Source organism: Toxorhynchites rutilus, chromosome 3 (assembly GCF_029784135.1).
Source record: "Toxorhynchites rutilus septentrionalis strain SRP chromosome 3, ASM2978413v1, whole genome shotgun sequence".
Classification (NCBI taxonomy): domain Eukaryota; kingdom Metazoa; phylum Arthropoda; class Insecta; order Diptera; family Culicidae; genus Toxorhynchites; species Toxorhynchites rutilus.
In genome coordinates, this window is record NC_073746.1 from 167,862,327 (window position 1) to 167,876,687 (window position 14,361).

Sequence of the window (14,361 nt, forward strand, 5' to 3'; positions counted from 1 at the left end):
GAGGTTACGAAAATGTCCACGTTGTCCACGGTGAGAGGGGAGGGGTTATAGATTACATCCACGTGGACACTAAAAAATGTTTTGAAAAACAAACATATATCTGTATTCAACAATTTATGAAAGATATTCTTCATTGCAAGAAAATGTATCCGTATTTCTGCTGTCTGACAGTACTGCGCGGTGGAAATTCCATATTTCTTCATATCGTTGAAATTCTTTGCTGAAATTGTATTCAGAGAGTATCGCACATGAGCTGAGAGCGATCGATTTATTTTCATTGATTTTGAAGAATCTTGCGTTATCATTATCGATCAGAATTGGGACGCTATTATCGGCAGGATTCAGATGCCACCAAAGCATGTAGGAATGTTGTAATATTAAAAATACACGACATTGTTTTTGATGTTTCGATTCAGTTTCCGCTCTCAATGTAAAAACCGCTTCGTTTATCAACAAATTTATTCACAGGGACCTATCTTTAAAGAAGTCTTCCTAGCAGCGATGCTCTTCTTCGTTTAATTGTAATATTTTCTTGAATACGCTTCTAGTTATTGGGTAGTCCAGCAAGTTTATGTGCGCAACTGAAGATAATCGAATCGAGACGCTGATGAAGAATAATCCACGGTATACAATACATCAATTAACAGGTTCCTTACAAGTATCTATGTTCATGAGCACCTGGTGAAACTTGATTACGAAACGCTACAATGTATGAGTTTTACACCTTTTGACCGAAAACATTAAATGGTATCTCCATCTACATAAATGCAATGAAAACTCGCAGTTTGAAGCAAATAGTGTCAGGCGAAGAAAAAATGTTATCCTTTACAACAATGTTGAGCGAAAAAAAAATCTTTGAGGTGAGCGAAATGAACCATCATTAGATATCTCCAAAGCCGATCTTCACCTGCAGAAAGTCATTCTTTGTGTCTAGTAGGAGAAAAATTCTGCATTATAAGCTTTTACCAAACAGCCAATCGATAAATTTCAATAAGCACTATGCGCAACAAAATGAATCAAAATCGTCAATCTAGAACAAACGTTCAGAGTTGGCCATAGCGTCCTTTTCCAGAATAATGCCAAACCTCATGTTTCTTTAAAAGCCCGCCAAAAAATTTTATAGTTTGACTAGGATATGATAGTCTACCCGCTATCATCAGATATTGCATTTTTTGTTTATCACTTGTTTAGACCCCCAATAAAAAAATATTGAAGGTAAAAAGTAACAGGAGGGTTGTGTCCGAGCCACGACCGCATAGTTGACGTAGGATTCCGTTAGGCTATCTGTTACATGCTGGTTTTGGATATGATTGAAAAATTACATTGTTAAACTCTTCGATGGTGATTTGGTGGCCCGGAAAAGGGCCGTTTTGTCTGGATGCTAGGTATTGTTTGTTCACTCCACCAGTGTTCATAACCGAGTGATAATGATAGAGAGATGGTGATTAGTAATTTGATGGTGCGTATCACGATAAAAGATGCCTAAGTGAAATGAAATGATGAAAGCCGTCCTCTGTGGCCCTGGACGAAGTGGCTCCAGTGTTATGTATGGATGAAATAAAGAAAAAAACCTCATCAATGTAATATAAGATAATTATCATTATAGAACACAATTATCAAGTTTTCTCACCAGAAAAAAAGTGTTATTTTTTTATAGAGAAAATATATTTGAAATGGAAAAGGTAATTTCATTTATAATTTTTACAGAGTGTTTACTCAACCCATTTCCATTTTCGCTTTAAACCCAACATGCCTCAATGCGAATTTCAATTGGACATTGATATCGGTCATTGATATGAAATTTCACGAAGCAACCAACATAAAAGTTCCAAATTTAAATTTTATTTATATTCTATCAAACATAAGTTCTATTCAGTTCATTGAAATATCATTCTTCAATTAATCCATCGAAAGATTCTTATTAGAACCAAAATAAAAAAAACTCATTCATCGCTCCCTACTTAAGCTTGTTTTTCAATCCTTTACAATGAAGACAAATTCATGCGAATGTTTGCGAACTTTTTTCGCCAACCAATCAGAACGAAGCGCGGGATCTCTTGCGAAAGAGCGCAGAAAGATAGAACTTCCCAAGCTTTTGCTGCGAAAAATTACGAATTCACGGTACACTGACAGTTGCCTCTGCTCACATCAGAAACAACAATCAAGTCAATCAAGATGGGTGCAACAAGATATGAAAAATTTTGCTCAGCTTCACATCGATGGAACGATGTGAGCAATATTCAAGCTTGCGGCAGGATAGTAAATAATTTTCCAAATTTCCATTTATACTTTACTGAATTTTCAAACATTGAATTGTATGAAGTTCAAGATATACTTGAACTCATATTTGTGAGTAATACGAATTTGATTCACCAATTTCGTACAACTTGTTTTCGTTGTAAAGACGATAGTTTGACAGATTCGCATGATTTCGTAATTCAATGTGAATGACTTTAGCGAAAACAATTCACAAGGATGGGGAAATGTCCACGTGGACAACAGGGGGAGGGGTATAGAAAATGTACATGCTTGTCCCGGAGGGGGAGGGGGTGACTGAAATCGTACTTTTTCTGTTCACGTGGTATGTGGACAGCCCCTAAGTAGTTGAATCCTTATCAGGAAAAAACATGTTGAAGATTCCTTGCAAGAACTCTACTTGATACTCTATTATAGGATATCCATTCTAAGCGGAAGAATTATTCATAGTTCAATATGTTTATGTAAAAATGTGTTTATTTCTTCTAAACTGTAATCCTTTATTCGCTTCATACACACATGCAGTGTCTTGTATTTTTGTATTCGTTTTGTATTCGCAAATAAAAAGCCGAATATCCGGCTATCCGGCCTTGAAGCTTACCAGATATCCGGTATCCAGCCAAACTACTATCCGTTTCATCACTAGTTGGTACCAATTTCACTTCAATTTTTTCAGTCAAGTTTATCTACGAAAATTCTCTTATATGAGCATAAGAAAGGTTTATAAATACTACTGGGTGATAAAAAATTAGTTTTTGCGCATTTTTGAGTAATCATGAACAGTTTTGCATTAATCAAAAAAAAAAATTCCGATCATCCGGTTTGATAGTTCAAAAGTTATGAATGTTTAAAAAAGGCATTTTTGGAGAAAAAAAAGAGGAAAAAGTTGATTTTTCGGCCAACCCTAAAATGCAAATGGTCACCCTACTGAAAAAATTGAAAAAAAAAATCAGGTCTAATGTTTTGCGATAAAAATCGCAATCGACCCGTTATGATAGAAATAGGTAGAGATGTCGGTTAATCGAATATCTCCAATTATAATCGAGAAATTTTGTGTCGAATAACGCAAAATTTAGTTATAAGGGGCTGTCCACATACCACGTGGACAGAAAAAGTATGCTTTCAGACACCCCCCTCCCCCTCCGTGGACAAGCGTGGACATTCCTGATATCCCTCCCCTTCATGTCCACGTGGACATCCCTTCATTTTTTTAGATAGAATAATTGAATTTTCTATGTTCCATGATATTTTCTATTGGTAAAAATGTTAGCTATTTCTATTAAATGGTTTGTTCTCATTTTTTTATTTTTTACCGAGCTCGAGGAGCTTTTTAGTTTTTTTGTCTGCTGTAGTCTATATGAAAATGTTACTCATGGATCGAATCTCACACATTTTTATCAAAAGCTGACGCAAGTTTGCTGAGTTCTTTGAGTTTTCAATTCGCTTTGCGGGTAAATTCCCGCTCGAACTCATAGATGTTAGTCAGTGCCTGATTTCTGACGCCATCCACTTAGTAGATCCGCAGATTCATCATAGCTATCAAGATTAATGTATTAATTCAGAATATTTTTTCTTCTGAGCACACAAAACATGGTTGGGTAGGGCATGGCAGCTACGATGAACCTAGTCAAAACTAAACACCTGCAGTACCACCGTGATGGATGATTTCATTGATCAATATTTTCTGTACAGCTTCGTTAAACAGTTCTTACAAGATCCTGAACAAGTGTTAATCTAAGGAAGGAATATCTGGTGAATACGGCGGTAGAGTCCCAGCAAAACTACAAAAAAATGTTTGCCGAATTCTCAAACAGACATTAGGTTTGACATTGTCCTGGAGAAATTCGACCCCTATCATATTCGATAATTCTGATCTTAAACTCGCCTCAGAAGTGTTCAGGTGCCATGTAGGCACTTGGACAGTTTTCGAACTCCGCTGAAAGGTGAGATTTAGGCACTTCAACAGTTTCTAGAGCCAACTACCAATTGAGATGTTGGCATTTTCCGAGCAGGGGACTCCATCTGGGAGAGTAGAAGCTCGTAATACAGTTTTTTTTTCAATCCAATCAGACACAGTGTATGATTTTTCCGGAGCAAAACACGATATTGTGTTGATGTAGTGATTCGCAAATGGAGATGCGATCAATCAAATGTTTTTGATCAAATAATATGTAACCCATCCATTGCAGCGTTTTACGAAACCATTCTTCACCAGGTGCTGATGAACGGTTGTTTCAAATATCTGTAGTGAATCTGTATTGCAAAAATTACTTAATTAAAAAAGAGCATCGCTGTTAGGAACACATCTCGCAAGATATGGCCCATGCATCAAAGAATGTGTTGTTCGCTTTCTATTTTCGCAAACCTCAATAATTAGAAGCGAAGGAGCGGAAGCTGAATCGAAACCCGCACCATAAAGATAATGTCATACTTTTAATACATTCGACAAAAAAAATTAGGTACAGAGTGTGAACTCGAAATTTGCAAGTAATTTTTGAAATTACTTGAAAAATCAACGCATGAATAACACTATACAATAAAGAAAAAAAAACAGTTTATGGCACTTTTTAAAATCTAATGTAATCATAGTAGCATAGTAATACGCGTCGCTAAGGATTGTTAATAGTTGCTAAGAGATAGAATAAAATTTTCATTCCATTGCAAGCATTCAACTGAACAAGACGTTTGATTCATTTGCTCTGCAATAGGTTATGATCCCAGGCAAATGGCCATAACTGAAGTTAAGAAGTAGTTTTATTTTAACTGAAGCATTAATCTCAAGAAGTGTATCAAGTAAGAAGAAGTATCCGAAGTAATCCGAAGTCAAGATGTCGCGAAACAATTCTAGTATCGGAGATGGGGCGAACGGAGCTGCAGCTGGACCAGGAAGCGTTCGAGTTGGCGGAGGTTCCGTGGCGTTGCCGGCCATTGAAAAGTTACGCGGAATGGAAAATTTCACGACATGGGCGTTCGCGATGCGGATGATTTTGATCCGTGAAGGATGTTGGGAAGCAGTTAGTGCTGAAACCGACGAAGCACAAGCAGCGGTGCCAGCGGATATGAAGCAACGGGCATTGGCTACCATCTGTCTTAGTTTGGAAACCTACAACTATAGTTTGGTGCTGGATGCGGCCGATGCACGAGCTGCCTGGAAGAAGCTTGAAACGGCGTTCCAGGATAGCGGTCTGAATCGGAAGATTGGATTGTTACGAAAATTCACCTCGATACGTCTTGTTAACAGTTCCAGTGTGGAAGCTTATGTTGATGAGCTGATGAGCACAAGTCACAAGCTAGCGTCTGTGGGATTCAAAGTCGATGATTCCTAGTTGGCTGCGATGTTGCTAATGGGCTTGCCGGAGCAGTATGAGCCGATGATAATGGGACTAGAGGCGTCAGGTATTGCGCTGACAGCGGATGCAGTGAAATCCAAGATACTTCAGGATGTGAAGATCGAACGGGGCGCAATGAATTGCAGTGACGGAGATGCTTTGTATGTCAAGCAGGGTTCCAGAAGGTTCAAACCAACGATGGTGAAAGCGAAGGTCGACGAGAAAACGTGCTTCAAGTGTCAAAAATCAGGTCACTTTGCTGCAAAGTGTCCGGAAAAGCAACAGCAACCGAAGCCGAGGAAGAACAAGGGTCTGTGTTCCATTTTCGCCATGGGAGATGTGATTACCAATGAATGGTACTTTGATTCGGGTGCCACTTGCCACATGGCACGGACGGAGCAGAAATTTGTGAACGAAGAGAAGGTGAACCATGATGTCGGAACGGCGAACAATACCAGCATGAAGGCCGTAGCGAAGGGTACCGTCGTTTTGAACAGTGACGATGGTCAAATCGATGTCAACGGAGTACTGAAGATCCCGGAATTAGCTACAAATTTGCTATCTGTAAGTAGCATCTGCAAAAAGGGAAAAACCGTTATATTCACCAAGGACAAATGTGAAGTTCGGGATGAAGACGGCGAACTGGTTATCACCGGTGTCGAGGAAGGTGGCCTGTACAAAGTCAATCGATCGGAGAAGTCACTTCTGGTAAGCGGTATTGAACATTGGCATCGACGTCTTGGACATCTCCACGAAGGTGGGCTGAAGAAGCTAAAACAGATTGCGGACGGAATCGATTTTCAAGTCGGGACGTTGAAGAATTGTGTTGCCTGTCTGGAGGGCAAACATGCGAGGCGTTCGTTTCCAGCAGCGAGTCACAAGCTGAAGAGCTGTTGGAGTTGGTACACTCCGACCTCTGCGGTCCAGTAGAGGTTCCGTCGTTGGGTGGAAGTCGTTATTTGTGACATTTTTGGACGACGCGAGCAAGCGCGTGGCGGTTTATTTTTTGAAGCATAAAAATCATGCACTGGGGGCGTTCAAATCGTTTAAGGCCAAGGCGGAGAGACAAACGGGTAAGAAGCTGAAAATCCTGCGTTCAGACAACGGAAAGGAATATGTGAATGCAGATTTCCGGAAGCTGTTGGAGTCGGACGGGATCCGACATCAAACCACGTGCCCGTATACGCCCGAGCAGAACAGGGCGGCCGAGAGGATGAACCGCACGTTAGTAGAAAAAGCGCGATGCATGCTCAACGATGCAAAGGTTGGAAAGGAGTTTTGGGCAGAAGCTATTTCGACTGCTGCTCACGTGGTGAATCGTTGTCCTACACGTTCCCTGAAGGACAAAACGCCTGAAGAGGCGTGGACAGGGAAAAAGCCGGATCTTGGGCATCTTAAGATTTTTGGTTCAAGAGTGATGACCCTGGTTCCGAAGGCGAAAAGGAAGAAATTCGATCCCAAATCCGAAAAGGGTACTTTCGTTGGTTATTGTGAAGACACAAAAGGCTATCGGGTGTATGATTCTGAGAAGGGCAGTTTCCGCATCAGCCGAGACGTCGTAGTTCTGGAGGAAGGTGTCGTTATTTGTGAGGTGGAACAACCAGTGAAACCGGTGGAGTTCATGGAGCTTTGTTGGGACGAGTTCCGTGACCATCCTGCGTGTGGTACAGTCGAGCCTGTGACTGGTGCTGGAGTTGTTTGTGGTAATCGTGATGATATCGAGCTAGCGGAAGAAGCGATTGGTGTCGATAGTTCGTTCAGCGAAGCGGATGACTACGAGGATGCCGTTGCCGATCATGCGCTCCCACCGCAACTAAATAGACTAGCCGATGAAATGCAGCAGGAGTTGAGGCGCAGCGGTCGGGAGCGCCGTTGTCCAGGCAAGTACAGTGACTTTGTTAATTACAGTTCATTTCCTGGCGGTGTTCATTCTCCTCAGTTAACCTCAAATACGACGAGCGATGAGGATATAATGGATGATCCGACGAGCTACGAAGAGGTTCTGCGACGACCCGACCGAGATCGCTGGATGGTGGCGATGCGCGAAGAGATCGCTTCCCTTAGCGAGAACAGGACATGGGTGCTCGCAGATCTGCCTGAAGGGCGGAAAGCAATCCGGAACAAATGGGTGTTCCGAACGAAGAAAGGTTCCGACGGGAAGACTCAGAGATACAAGGCCTGACTTGTGGTGAAAGGCTGCTCTCAACGACCTGGTCTGGATTACAACGAATTGTATTCTCCGGTCGTGCGATACGCGACCGTCCGATACTTGATGGCTCTGGCAGTGCGGTACAATTTGGACATCGACCAAATGGATGCAGTCACAGCTTTTCTTCAGGGCGAGCTGAAGGATGAGGAGATTTATATGCTGCAACCAGAAGGGTTCGCAGCAGAAAACGAAAAAGTGTGCAGACTCAAGAAGGCGCTGTATGGCCTGAAGCAGTCTAGCCGCGTATGGAACGCGCAATTGAATGAGGTGCTGCGTGAGTTCGGATTGAAGCGGTCGAGAGTAGATCCTTGCTTGTACTGGTGTGTTTATGAGGATAAAATGATGTTTGCGACCATCTACGTGGACGACCTCTTGATTTTTACAAACGATCGGAAGCTAAAGAAGAAACTGAAGGCTCATCTGCACAGTCGGTTCCAAATGAAAGACCTCGGGGAGACGCATCACTGTCTCGGGATCAGAATCACGAGAAAGCGTGAAGAAGGCAAGCTGTGGTTGGATCAACAAACCTATATCGAAGACATCATCGATCGTTTCGGTATGGCCGAGGCTCACCCAGTTGCAACACCTACAGATCCTAGCATCAAGTTGGACAAGTCGATGGCACCGAAGACGGAATCCGAAACGCATGAAATGAAGTCGGTTCCATACAAAGAAGCAATCGGGTGTTTATCTTTCGCAGCTCAAGGCACTCGACCGGATATTGCTTTCGCCGTTAACGTTGTGAGCCAGTACAGTGCTAACCCTGGCCGTCCTCACTGGGAAGCGGTGAAAAGGATAATTCGGTACCTGAAGGGTACAACTACGAAGAGATTAGAGTACTTGGCAAGCGGTCCAGCGGAAATAGTTGGTTACAGCGATGCCGATTGGGGAGGAGATACGGATGACCGGAAATCCACGACCGGTTACGTTTTCTTGATGCAGGGAGGAGCGATCTCACGGAACGTCAAGAAACAGCCAACCGTAGCCCTCACGTCCTGCGAAGCGGAGTACATGGCTATGTCTCGCACAATTCAGGAAGCTATGTGGTGGAGGAATTTGCAGTCGCAGTATTTCGAGGCCAGGCCGATTTCTGTACGTTGCGATAACCAGTCGGCAATCAGCATCGCAAACAACGGATCTTATAACCCCCGGACTAAGCACGTCAGTATACGATACCATTTCGTGCATGATAGCCTGCAAAATGGTATTGTAAAACTAAGCTATATGCCTACAACTGAACAGCCAGCTGACGGGTTCACAAAACCGATGACTGTTCAAAAGCAACAGAAGTTCCGAATGTTAACAGGCGTCGCGGATTAGGGAGGAGTAATGTAATCATAGTAGCATAGTAATACGCGTCGCTAAGGATTGTTAATAGTTGCTAAGTGATAGAATAAAATTTTCATTCCATTGCAAGCATTCAACTGAACAAGACGTTTGATTCATTTGCTCTGCAATAAAATCGATGCAAAAAAAAATAAATAAAATTTCGTTAGTTTTTCGTCGAATTAACGAACTAACTTTGCACACAATTTATTGATGTTTTCAAAACTGCCTATCGATTAGCAGTGCGTTCATCATTTTCAGTGCGTTCATCATCAATTATTAATCGTCGAAGACGATGGAGCACTTTTTCATTCAAACAAAAATAACTTTGTATTGAAAGGTCCCACAGGAAAGTACTTGGAATCCAATGGAAGCTACATTCACCACACACCAAGATAACAATGGATCCGTTGTATATTCCAAAACTTGAAGCTTTGAAATGTTGCAGTTGAAGCTCTGAAATGATGTATTAGGTTGGGGAAAAAGTTCATTATTTTCTCGTTGGCTGGCTGCAGCGATCAATACCTTGTGTAATATCGATCATACAATCATACACACAAGTTTAGGCTCGTTGTAAAGGTGACATTTCACACTAAAATAATTCTTTTGTTGTTTTTTTGTTTGTTTTAATTTTTATAAAAAAATAAATATTTCAAATAAATTAAAATTTCAATATTTTTTTTAGTACTAAAATATAATTTTTTTTGACACAATGTAGTAAGATGCACATTCAGTATTTTTTCAAATTTTTATCCATTTTTATCCAATTTATCCAGGATCTATTGAGGATGGCGTGAAATAAACGAAAAAGTACGTTTTTCACTATAGATCCTACGTCAAACCACATAGGGGTTCTAATAAACCACCAAAATTTCTTATTTAATATCCTTTACAATATTTGCCATACAGCTAGTGATTTGGTTTGGGGGCACATTTTACTCCCTTACCCGGCCAGGCCCTTTACGAAAATGGTCAAGTCACTAATATTATGCACGTCGATAATTATTTTAAAATTTTTTTTTAGATGTAACTTTAAAAATAATAAAATTTTAACCCTTTAACTATCGAGCTTGTTCAACAAATCGATTAATCGAATACTTACAGACAATTATTCGAATTAATCGATTATTGTGAAATGCCCAATCTATTATCCGATAATCGATTAAACGGAAAAATTAGAAAACTCTAGGAATACATGAAATATCGGTAGATTAGGTATTAAGGTCAATGCACTATTATTCACAATTGAGTTCGACTGAAAATCGACTTCCTATCTATCGTTCTCATACATTACACATCTCGCGTCATATTTTGATCCAATTATTCAAATTCCCGAAAATCCATTTCAATTATCACTCAAATAAAAAAATGACGAATTCGTCACACTGCAGAAGAAATCGTATGAAACACTCCCAAACACCGACCGTGATTGCTTTTCTGAATGAACCGAAAACACAGACAAGGTCAACTCGAAGATAAAACGCCCACTCACAGTTATGCAAATACAGACCATAATAAAACGAGTATAAACACCCACCTGTCTAGTTCATTCAATTTTTCCAGCTCGCGTTCCAGTTCCTGTTTGGTATTCCACAGTATTATTAATATCAAAATAATACAATCAAATCAGACGGGGAGTACACTTTTAATCCAATCCAATCACATCGCACACAAACAGAACATTTTTGGAAGTCGAATCAAATTAACCAAATGCACACTTAATTTCCGGCATCAATTGCTCTCAATTTTCCACATTTCTAGGGACAATCATTTTTATCACTGCAATTTTTCTGATTGCCTTTCCACAAAACTTAGCAGTTAGTATCTTCTTCGAAAACTGAAACCAATAAATTAAGAACAATGAAAACACATCAACTCGCTGCGCCGTCACAAAGAGGAGAAAATCAAATCAGACCGAAATGCAATGTCGAGATTAATTTACTCCATTTTCCAGCGAAACTTTCCACAACCAGATACCGAAATGAGTAAGAAATGCCAGGAAAGGAAAAGCCGAAACACGGCCAACAACTGTCACTATTAGGCTGCATGAAAATAATTACATCTTTGCGTTTTATGTACACACACACGCACAGGACCGACCGATCACAGCAATCGATTTTCGCGTGTTTCCATTTTCCTTCCCTGTGAAAGACCACTCCACCGATGCTGTTTCTGTTTCTTACGATTTATTTCCAATTGGGTGTTTTCGAACACTTTCGATGCGAACAGCACAAACTAAAAACGGATCCAAGAATTAAAACATCCGGCCAAACGCTACGATTGTTCAAAAACCAGTTGAGACAAAAATCAATTTTAGGCAGGACTGTTGAGACAAAAGAGGAACAATAATTTGCTACGGACGTCAGCACGACCAACCGACCAACGCGAATGTTTTCTATTGACTGATCGCACCAACCGCGATACACCTGCACCGGGGTATACCCAGCAAAAACGCCGAAAACAAAAGCATAGTTTTCATGGTGTGCGTGTTATGTACCAATGTGCTTCTTGTTTCTCTGTTGTTCTTCTCCGAGTGGTTGCACGTTTGACAACTCAAGTTTTGGCAGAGTACTTGAGGTCTAAACTCAAGTATCCTACATAAAAAGGTGGCTAAAGTTGCTGGAGCAGCTTTACATTAATTTACAATACAGCGCCATAATATTTGTAGTCTACTTCACTTTTTCTGAGTGGTTGTTTCGGTTGCAGTCGTTTTCTGCAGCGATTCATTCCGGGAACCCTATATGCCATATTTTATACGCACATAAAGCCGCATATAACGATATACGATGCTTTTTACACTGATATGCGATTTGACCCGACAATGCTATATAAAATGTTCCTGTTCCTGATAGCAATACAATTTTATTCCACATATTTTTAGTTCAGTAGTCGTATAGCTTCAAGCTGGAAATAAAATTCGTTTACAATTTGGTTACACATAAATAGTGGTATATTTACAATAACAGTGCGTATCAACCAATCTCGATCTCTAAATTCCGGCTTCCAATCAATTTCTTTGAATCACAAACGACGGGTACGTCGTTCAACGTCGGATTTTCAAATATGTTATTTTTCACTATAACAGTCGCTACGGTTACATTTTCATGAGCAGGTTTTCTGCGATCGTGGCAACAAGTAGAATTAGCGTATTAGCATATCGTGATACTAGGATGATCGTTATACCGATATACGAATTAATCCATCAATGATACACATGATGCATCCTTTGATTGACAAAAATAAAATGTTGGTATTGCCGTTTCTATAATAAAACACAGCATTTCAGGATACGATAGTTTTTAAAATGGATTGTTTGATTATTTATCAAATAAAATTTTAATTCCATAATGAGGGTAAATATTTTAATAAGATGATATGCAAATCACCAGGAAAATACAGTTGAAAGCGAAACGATTCAAACAATCCTTTTTGGAACTGTTTTGCTATAGCAGTTAAAAATGAATCAAGGCTCAAACTAAATCAAAATTTGATTTTCTACTGTGCTAAGATATTGGGCCTGATTCTCGAATACACTTCACGGTGGAAACGAAACAAACGGCACGCCATTGAACTACGTTTTACGAGTTAGTGAAGTGTCGAAGATAATAATGAATTTTCAGGCAGAATGCCCAGCAAACATTAAATCGTATAATTTTGCACGTGCCAAGTCTTACAAGAAATCCGAATAAATCATAATCGCATATAATATCAATCAAAGTATGTCTCGTGTATATTTGATATCGCATAAAATGTAAAAACTCGATTTTATATACCAATATCAAATTAAGTCGCATATCGGTATAATAAACATCAATTTTATGATGTACATTGTCGTAAAATATATTTAATCCGCATCATATGCGTATATTACGCTGATGCAGTTTGTGTGTCGTATAAGCGTATAATTTAAATCGATTCAGTACTGTAGTAAATCGTGTTGTATGCTGAAGGAAATCATGAAACAGTAAATCATATTAGATCCTAATAAAGAACATATTACATCATATTGAAATGTCAATGAAATGCTGATGCACTCGAAAGTTTTAACCGCTGTTGAATTAAATTTCAGATAGCCGCGCGAGATAGCTGGTGATGATAATCCAGACGACCGGAGTTCTAACCCACTTTTGCATGCATATGCCAGTTAGGCGCATTATATGCCAACCAAATTTTAGGGCATATGATGTTATATATACGCTTGTTATGCGATTTAATGTTTGCTGGGTGGGCACTTTTCAAATACAAAATCATTAATGAAAATTAACTTCTTCGTATCAAACTGGCTCAAACTAAATCTAAATTTCAAAATCAAAATTTGATTTTCTATTGTGCTAAGATATTGGGCCTGATTCTCGAATACACTTCACGGGGGAAACGAAACAAACGGCACGTCATTGAACTACGTTTTACGAGTTATTGAAGTGTCGAAGATAATAATGAGTTTTCAGGCAGAATGAGCACTTTTCAAATAAAAAATATTTAATGAAAATAACTTCTTCGTATCAAACTGGTGTTCAATGTGAATGGAAAACTTTATTTTCTTCGTGTGGTATAATAATCTTATACAAAGATTTCATCTGAAGATAATTTGATATTATAATGATAAGTTTTAGTGGGAAACTAATCTCGTATCCAGATGTCGACACCGTACCGTTGTCATCGCGGATACATTTCATTTCGTTTCCACCGTGAAGTGTATTCGAGAATCAGGCCCATTTTTCATAAAATTCGGACGAATAATGATTTGCTAACAAACCGCATTTTATGAATGAACAGAACAGTCCTACATAACATCGCACACTTTTTTATATTTGCTTTTACACATCCCTCTACTGTACGAACGAGTGAGTGAACCTGGGTCATGCGGATAGTCAAAAAAAATCATACAAATTCAAAAGAGATCATATAATTAGGAGGGTAAAAGAAAGTGATATTTTTATTATAATAATCCACTACATAGAGAAAGTGTTGTTATTAAAGATGAAAAGACGGGTGGGTAATGTCAGGGACATAACCGGAGTGACGTAGGACTATACAAAGGGGACAGCTTTTGTTAAATATATATTTTAAATATATTGTTTTATTTTCTTCTCCTACGTGAATACCTACCTATCTACCTGAAAAATGGGTTAGTTCACTGTTTACTCTTTATGAATATGTTGATGGTTCTGAAAAGAACCTTTGGTGTTGTGTTTTTGTTATCACTCGATATTCCCATCTTGTTCGGGTCAACCTTCCTGT

General features: G+C 39.5%; 1 protein-coding gene across 13 annotated transcripts in view; it reads right to left on the reverse strand.

The window, feature by feature from the left end:
- LOC129772822 (kinesin-like protein KIF21B) overlaps positions 1 to 11,539 on the reverse strand; it is a 142,939-nt gene extending 131,400 nt beyond the window's left edge. For 11 of the 13 annotated variants that reach the window (XR_008742646.1, XR_008742647.1, XM_055776317.1 and 8 more), the window contains exons 1-2: positions 11,304 to 11,539; positions 10,658 to 10,957 (exon numbers count right to left, since the gene is read on the reverse strand). The gene's annotated coding sequence lies outside the window, so the exon portion shown is untranslated. Of the gene's footprint in view, positions 1 to 10,657; positions 10,974 to 11,180 lie in introns of those variants that run through there. The other 2 variants (XM_055776310.1, XM_055776311.1) reach the window with 2 other exon arrangements.
- Positions 11,540 to 14,361: the final 2,822 nt, after the last annotated feature.